At 37.6% G+C, this 9327-nt stretch overlaps 1 pseudogene; it reads right to left on the reverse strand.

Moving 5' to 3' along the window:
* Positions 1–4601: 4601 nt before the first annotated feature.
* On the reverse strand, positions 4602–4700 carry LOC132315465 (small nucleolar RNA R71; annotated as a pseudogene).
* Positions 4701–9327: the final 4627 nt, after the last annotated feature.

Here is a 9327-nt window from a genome sequence, read left to right on the forward strand (position 1 = left end):
AAGAGTATAAACATAGGACGATCCCTACCTCACTAGAGGATTGTTCTTCTAAAATCCAAGGCAAACAAGGTCAAATTGCAAAACTGAACAAAAGTTTTCTAGGTATTGAAGAGAGGAAGATTTTATCTTTAAGGTGGAAGGCCAAATTCCCAAAGGAAGGGGTTTAAAAAGAAGAAGTGGTGGCTAGTGTTTTGAAGCTCCAACAATGGTGGTTAGTGAGGAAGATGTAAAAATCATATCTTTTCCCATTAACTAAAGGCTTTCTTAGCCAAACACACACACACACACACCAACATTACCTCTCTCTCTCACACACACATCCACCCTCCATTTGTCACAAATCTAGGCCTCCTCACAAAGTTTGATCATGGCCTTACACTTGTCACCAATCTAGGCTTCCAAGTGTTCCAATGGTAAGTCAACAATTGGTCCAATAGGAGAATGATACTTGTCACACACATTTTTCTTTTTTTTTTTTTTTTTTTTTTTTTTTTTTCTTTTTTTCCCTAATTGTAACTTAGTCCCTCCACTTAATATCTCAATGAAACAATTGCACAAAAGTCCCTAAGCCAAAATATCTTAAAAACATAATTACGCAAAGCACCTCGAAAAACAAAAATATTTCCGAAGAAACCATGCATCCATACCTCTAGAAATTAAAATAAAATGAGCATGCTTTTCTACGAAATTAAATCATGCACAGACTGTGAAAGATAAAATAATGTAATGCACGTGGTGCCGGAAATCGGTTCCGAACACTAAAGCCTATCTTGGGCGCAACAAAACCCTAAGGCAATGCGAAAAAAGAATAAGCAGATAAATAAATAAAATAAAATAAAAAAATAAAAAAATGAATGCAGGAAAATGACAAGGGAAAAGGAAAAAAGAAGACACGGTCTTCACTATCTTTCCTCCTTAAAAGGATTTCGTCCCCGAAATCAAGTCATACCTGAGATTGTGAACAAACCCAGATACTAAAAGCGAACTTCCTGCTCAAGCTCCCAAGTAGCCTCCTCAACCCCGTGATGTCTCCATAAAACCTTGACCAATGAATGGTCTTGGTTCGTAAGACCTAGACTCAAGAATGTGGATTGGACCCTCCTTATAGGTTACATCCTTATCAACAACAATATCTGTCCACCGCAAAACATGTGAAGGATCCGGCTCGTACTTTCTCAACATGAAAACATGAAAAACATCGTGAACCCTATCCAGATCTGGCGGCAACACTGAACGATAAGCAACCTCACTGATGCGATCCAAAATTTGAAACGGTTCAATGAAATTAGGAGACAACTTGCCCGTCTGTTGAAATCTCATACGCTCTTTGCGTGGAGAAATCTTAAGAAAGATGTGGTCTCGATCCTACCTCAAAAGACAAGGTTCTCCTCCTCCTGTCAGTGTAACTCTTCTGTCTACTCTGAGCTGTAGCCAACCACTTGATGAGCACTGAAAAGTGCGTATTTAAACCCCTTAAGCTTAGGCATTATAGTACCGTTATCTATCTTACTTTACCGTTTTAGATTGATTTTGTATTATTTCCATTTTCAGGCACTTATCCCAAAAATAAGCTAACTCAGCCAAATAAGAACTTAATTGAAGCAATTATGGGATTAAACAAAGAAAGGAGCAAAGTGGAGAAAGAAAGGAGCAAAGTGGAGAAAGAAAGAAACAAATGAAGCTAAAGGTGGGAAGCAGCAAAGTTCGATCGATCGAACACTGATTGATCTCAGTACTTTAAGATAGATCCAAACCTTGACTCAAAGCAGAAAGTCCAAGTTCGATCAATCCAATACCACCCTTCGATCGATCGAACACTTTTGTCCTTATTCAAATGATTGATCTTATCTAGTTGTACCACCTTACCAACCACTTTTGTCCTTTTTCCCAAAAATATCTTCAAAATATCTCAGATTTGTCTTTTCCCAAAAAGCTCTACCAGTTGGATCGATCTAGCCTAAGTTCGATGGATCTCAGCCAAGTTCGATCGATCCAAGTCCAAGGTTCGATCGATCGAACTTCCTCTAGTGCGAAAAAGTTAAAAAGCCAGCTTATTCAATCCGTCATCTACCCAATCATTAGAGAATATTCATTGCACGACCCCAGCTCATTTTGTGTGTTACTTGACCTACCTATAAAAGGAATATGATGCACTTTTTGAAGGATATACTTAGCATTTGGTAGATACAACTATGGAGGCTAATATCATTTTCATATCATCTCTAGGAGAGCAAACTTAGAGAGGAGGAGGCTAGAGACACCATTCGAGACTTTTCATCATCCAAGGAGCAAATCTCAACCATGGAGTTAGCCCTTGAGGGTTGGAGCAACATCACCATGAGTGGCTAGACATCCTCTTGGGGCTAAAGTTAGCCCCAAACATGCTTTCTTTATCTTAATCTTATGTATTATTGAAGGATTAGTGTTGTAATTAATGTTTTGACACTTTGATATATATAGATCTTGATTGTTCAATGATTTATGTGGTTAAATGCTTTCAATTGATCATTTTATTCTATCCATATATCTATGTATGTTAGAATAGATGTTCATATGCTTATCTCTAGATTTTGTGTAATTGATGCATGTCTATGTGTATTGATGATTTAGAGATTGTCAAAACAAAGTGCTTAATGGAATGCTCTTGTGATTTTCTTGATGGTTCATACTTATTCCTTGATGTATTGTGCCTCTCCCCTAATTTATTTTCATACTAGTAGTGTAGATGTAGTGTAGTTGTAGTGTAGTGTTAAATGGGAGGACAATCTATGCTTGTTGTTTGATGATCCAAGCTTTTGAATGCAAGTAGCATATGTCTCTAACCTTGTGTTGTATTTGGATTTTGAGCTTAATGAAAGGATTAATGACTTGTTTTGATCTATTGTGCCTTTCATATGTTGTTTAGACAATATTTGCTTCAGTGCTTAGATATATTGTGCCTTTCGCATGATGTTTAGACAATACATGCTTAATTAGTCGTCCTTGCTTGTTGAATTAACCAAACACACACACACACACACACCAATATTGCAACACACCATTTGCCCTCATTAATCACTTGTTAAGGGTATAGAAAAGCATTACTTGGTGGTAATCTCTAAACCCCAAGATTTCTCTCACTCTTACTTACTCTTAGTTGCATTTTTTTGTTATTACTTAGTTTAATTTAGTTGCTCTCTAATCCAATCAACCAACCAACCAATTGTTTGATCACTCGACCTACTAGCCCTAATAGCGATTCCATAACCTTGTTCGACCCTCACAATCCCTTGGGACGATCCTTACTCACCCTAGCTATATTTATAATGAAAGGTAGTAGTGGCTTCTATAAATGTAAAACTCTTGAACCTCGCCTAAAATTCACACTCTTAAACTTGATGGTAGGGCGGCAGACAAGTCAGTTTTTGGCGCCGTTACCGGGGATTGATTGATTTGATTTGGCAACGTCGGATTTGTGGAATCAATTAGGATTAGTACTCTTTTGATCGTGTCTTTACTTTATTTTTATTTTTCTTTTTAGTTATTTATTGTGTTGTTCATAATTGACTAGGTGCATTGTTGGAAGGAAGCATGCAAAGGAGCATTCAAGCAAAGCAAAGAAAGTAAAAAGCTAAAATTATTTTAAAAAAATTGCTAAGCTAAGCTTTAAATTTGGAGTTGAAGTGCTAAAGGACCTTTGTGAGACTTTCTTTACTCAATCCCTTAGTTAAATCGTTGGCCCGCGTGGAGGCTTGTTTTTAATTGCTCTTTGCATCATTGTTGTTAAAGCATAGGAGTATGGGTTAAGTGTTTGTGGAAGAAGTCTAATTGCATTGTTGTGAAGGCATAGTGTTTGTCATTCTTTGTGTTTGTTGTGTTTTGCATTGTGCTGCATGGACATCGTTCATTGAGACCAACTCTTGTCCCTCTTGATTTGCATCTTGAATCCATCGTTAGAAATCCTAGGGAAAGAGGAAGTTCAAATAGAACCAATCTATCAATGGATGACCATAATAATGATCATGTTGAGGACCTTGGTCACATAGACCAACAAGGTATTCTTCATCCAAATGTGCACAAAAAGAATATACAAGTACCATTAGGCATGCCTAGGCCATACATTCACCAACCACCACAATAACAAAGCCAAGCTCCCTATGGAATGCCAAGGCCAATGTATGCTCCATAACCTCCCATCATCAATTAAGGAATTCAAAACCAAGGTGTTTATGTTGCACCTCAAGTAGCTAATCCACCTCTTGCTTTAAGGGACCATTATGTGCCTAATGAGTATAGTGCACCTACATGCATCCAATTGCCTCCATTTAGAGCACATCGTTAAGAAATTAAGCCACAAACCATTCAAATGCTTCCTAACTATCATGGAATTCCAAGTGAAGAACCTTACAAGCATTTGATGAGTTTCTTGAAATATGTTCCACCGTAAAATATATGGACATGCCGGAAGAGGTCTTAAGACTCAAACTTTTTCCATTCACCTTAAAAGACAAGGCAAAGTATTGGTTTAGCAATCTTAGGCCTTTTTCAATCACTTCTTGGGCAGAAATACAACAAGAGTTCTTGAAGAAGTACTATCCGGTTTCTAAAACCAATGCCATGAGAACCTCAATTCGAGAATTTTCACATGGGGATGGAGAAACGTTTCATGAGGCATGGGAACGCTTCAATGAGTTGCTTAGGAAGTGTCCATATCATGACATGTTCAAATGGCAATTAGTTCAATATTTCTTTGAGAGCTTATCAGACAATTATAAAGGCATGGTTGATGCTTCCATGGGTGGCTCATACATTGATAGGCATGAGGATGACGTGTGGCGTCTTTATGAGAGCATGAGTGAAAATTCTTTGCGTAGAACATTATCATCTAAGAATGGTAGAAATTCACAAGGTAGGAAGAGTGTTGGCTTACATCAAGTCTACCATTCAAATGAAATAGCCACCGAAATGAAGTCTTTATCTCAAAGATTTGATCAATTTTTGATTAACCAAAACTCGGCGAACCAAGTATCTTCCTTCCCTAACCATTCTCATTGTGCATCAAATGAAACATGTATAACTTGTTCTAGTGTTCTTCATTCTACTTCTCATTGTCCTCATGGACAAGTGCAAAATGAACCTAATGAACAAGTCAATACAGCTTTTGTGAACCAAGGGAACAATCCTTATGGTACTCATTATAATCCAAGTTGGAGGAAACATCCGAATTTCTCTTGGAAAAACTAAGGAGAGGGCTCAAACCCTTCCCAAGGTGGTTTTCAAGGGAAGTACATTCCACCTCCACTTCAAAACCAAGGATCCCAAGGTTATAGACCTTATCAATCACAAGGGAATCAATTTGCTAATTCTCATTTTCCCAACCAATCTTACTCTCAAGGAAATACTAGAAGTCCCGCCTTTGAAGAAAAAGTTTTGAATGCTTTGGGCACCTTAGAGGCTAACACACAATTGCTTCATTCTCACTCTCAATCTATTGCGAAGCTAGAAACCCAAGTAGGGCAAATAGCAAGCACTCTTAATGCAAGAGAGAAGGGAAAAATGCCTATTAATGCCCCACCTAAGCAACAATGTGTTGTTGAAACCTATTCCTTATCGGAAGACCACACCATTGAATATGTTAATGCGGTGACTACCTTGTGGAGTGGTAGGATTGTGGACAATCAAGTTGAAATGTCCAATGAAGAGAGTGAACAGGTGCAACCTCAAGTTGTCACCCGTCCCATTTCACATCCCATTCTTCCTTTATTGCATATACATGATCTTGTGAATGAGAAAGTCTTGAAAAATGTGTTTGAAAAAGAAGTTTTGAAAAATGATGTTGAAAAAGTTTTGCTGAAAAATGATTTAAAACAAAGTGATTTGAAAACTTCTTGTGTTGAAGAGAGTTCAAAAGAAAATTCTGAAAAAGTGTTTGAACCAAAAGTTCTATTTCAGGATACCTTAAAAGGATTCATTTCAAAAGACAAGCAAAAGGCAAAAACCAATGAAATTATGGAAATGTTTAGGCAAGTAAAAGTTAATCTTCCACTTTTGGATGCAATCAAGCAAATTTCGGTTTATGCCAAATTCTTGAAAGACTTGTGCACCCAAAAGCAGAAGAACAAGAGCCAAGCACCAAGAAAAGTGGTTTTGACCGAGCAATTAAGCTCAATTTTGCAACATAACACTTTGCCAAAGTTTAAGGACCCTGGTTCACCTATTACTTCATGCATTATTGGTGATCATATCATTAATCAGGCGCTTCTTGACTTAGGAGCAAGTGTTAACCTTCTTCTATACTTGGTTTATGTCAAATTGGGCCTAGGTGAATTAAAACCGACGTCGGTAGTTTTACAACTTGACGACCGATCCATTAAGAAGCCTAGGGGTATCATTAAGGATGTATTGATAAAAATTGATAAATTCTTCTTCCTGGTTGATTTCGTTGTCATAGACACGGAACCGGTCCCCAATCCTAAGAGTCAAATTCCCGTTATCCTTAGCCGTCCTTTCTTGGCAACCACTAATGCCAACATTAATTGTAGGACGGGGATAATGAAGATCTCATTTGGCCACATGAAGGTGAAGTTGAATATCTTCAATCCCACACCCTGACAAATATGAAGGAGAGGTTGATGTTGTAGATAAATGTTTTGATCTTCAATGTCAAGGAAATGAGCTTTTGTGTAAGACCAAAACTTCCAAAGAATTATCTTCAACCTTGCATTCTAAAAGTGTTGTTTCAAATTCTTGCTTTGAAAGGGCATGGAAGCCCAAAGGTTGTGATTGCATAGACAAAGGATCAAAAGTTTCTTTTGAGCTTAATCCAACAAGTTCTTCAAAGAACCATTTGTTGGGTGGAGTTCAAAGCATCTATCACCCCAACAAGGAGGGGATGCATTATAAGATCTTTGATCCGGTCTAAAAGAGCCCAATGTCTTGCTATAGACGTTAAAGACTAGCAAAAACATTTCGTAGGGTGTCAAAACCCTATTCCTCCCTCATTTCTATTTTAAATTTCATTTCTTGCGAAGTCTAGATACTTGTTTTTGGTTCATATGCATTGATAGGAATTGTGATTAGGATTGCATGAATTTTGTGTTGTCATTATTGAGCATTCTGCATAGTTCGATTGATCTTAAACCTGAGTTCGATCGATCGAACTCCATTCTGTATCCAACACTTAGAAAATTTTTCGAGTTGTAGAAACCTGCATCCAAATCACCTCTTTGTCCCATCGTTCGAACTTATTCTTAGATCAATCAGGAGATCTTCGATCGATCTAACTTCAAAGTTTGATTGATCTTATGCATTAACACTTGGAAAATTTTTGAGCCTGCATCAACCCGCATATTTCAGCTCTCTGTTTCATCGATCGAAAACATTCCAAGATTGATCTGAAGTTTTTCGATCGATCCAACTTCCAAGTTCAATCGATCTTCAAGTTCCAACACTTAGCCAATTTTCTGAACCAAAAACCTGCATATTTTTGCTCTCTGTCTGATCGATCGAACTCTTGTTCCGATCGATCTCAGTTCTCCATTTCATTGTTTGACTTTATTTTGACTTTTCAAATTTTAAAAATCCAAAAATATTTTCATTTTCATTTTTATTTTATTTTCATTTCATTTCATTTTATTTTATTTTTCAAAAAGTTTTCAAAAATACAAAAATATTTTAGTTTTTAATTATTATTCTTTATTCAATTAAAAAAAAATGAAAATAAAAATCCAAAAATATTTTATTCTATTTTATTTTATTTTACAATTTTTAATTTTAATTCTAAATTTTTAATTTTAGTTTTTCATTTTTCAAAAATTTCAAAAATCCAAAAATACTTTGAGGAGAGTTCATCAAATTTCGATTGATCTGAAGTCTTAGTTCGATCGATCGAACTCTGTCGGGAATGTTTTTAAAATAGACCTGGAGGGTCTCAAAATCGATCATTTAGATCGGTCCAACCCTCCAAACCCTAACCCCATTCTTTCTTGTCGCCGTCACTGTGCATACTCATCTCTTCCATCTCCGGCAAGATCTTCGGCGAGATCCAAGCTACACTCTCTTCCTCATCTCGGATTTCACTTCCTTCGTTCCTTCTCCACTTCTCTCATCATTTTGAGGTAAAATTCGAGATCTCATCTATGATTTAAGCTTCAATATGATGATTACATGCTTTATATGTTACATTTATGCTTTATACATGATTGAATCTCTATTTTTAAAGCTTCGAAGCACTGAGTTTACATGTTTATATATATATGTATATGCTTCGTATGTATATATATGTGTTTGATCTATTTTGGGAGTATGGGCCTTCTACAATGATGGGATTTGATGATGTGTTGTGTTGATAGGCCCACGAACACGTTCGTGTGGGCCCCGTGCTTCCAAAGTCACAGATCTGTGACTGTTTACATTCATTGCACAGTTTGATCGATCGAACTTGTATCTTAGATCGATCTTGAGAGATCGATTGAACTCATATCTCAGATCGATCGAAGTTGTGAGATCGATCTCACTTATTTTTGATCGATCCAACTTTTGTGATCGATCTCATTACTTTTTCTGATCGATCGAATTTCACAGATCTCACACGCACACTTCATTCTTCATATCTTGTATTCATACTATCTTATATATGCCCAATGCCTGTGATATTCCACATTGGATGCATTTCATACTTACATTATTTAGCATGCTTCACATCCTGCCACTTGCATAGATTCATGTCATCTACATGATTTGTCTATCTTATTTGACATGCATGTTTCTATTTCGTGCCTTCACTTCTTAATTCTGGTACTAACTCCCCTTGAAAGTTTTTAAATTATTTTACAGGCTATGACTAAGCGCAAGACTGTTGCCAAGAGACAACACGGGCCTCAGTCACCTGCTCATGAGGCTGAGGATGATCATATTAGACCATGGATAGAGGAGCCAGTAGAGCCCTCTCATGCACAGGAGGAGCTAGCACAGCCTACACCACCTCAATCACCTGCTCATGAGGCTGAGGATGATCATATTCCATCCACCTCTGCAGCTCATCTTGCATTTACTCCATCACTATCTCCACCACATGCTGGAGTTGAGCATTCACCAGTACCATCTCCACTACGCCAGCCAGCTCAGCCAGCTTAGGAGCATGATAGGCCTGCGCCTAGATATGCGCATATGGCAGTCGATCATGAGTCGGTGTTCGACACACCCTTTTTCTCCATATCGGTGCAGACCCGAGCAACTTACCACAATATCATTCAGAGGGGCCTTGCAGCTATTCTTGCCCCAGTCATAGAGCCAGTCTACCCGCGGTTGGTACGGTTATTCTTCCAGAACCTCCGACCATCCCCGCGT

Source organism: Cornus florida, unplaced genomic scaffold (genome assembly GCF_030987335.1).
Source record: "Cornus florida cultivar Cherokee Brave unplaced genomic scaffold, ASM3098733v1 CherokeeBrave_3.0.0_Hap2_Chr06, whole genome shotgun sequence".
Lineage (NCBI taxonomy): Eukaryota > Viridiplantae > Streptophyta > Magnoliopsida > Cornales > Cornaceae > Cornus > Cornus florida.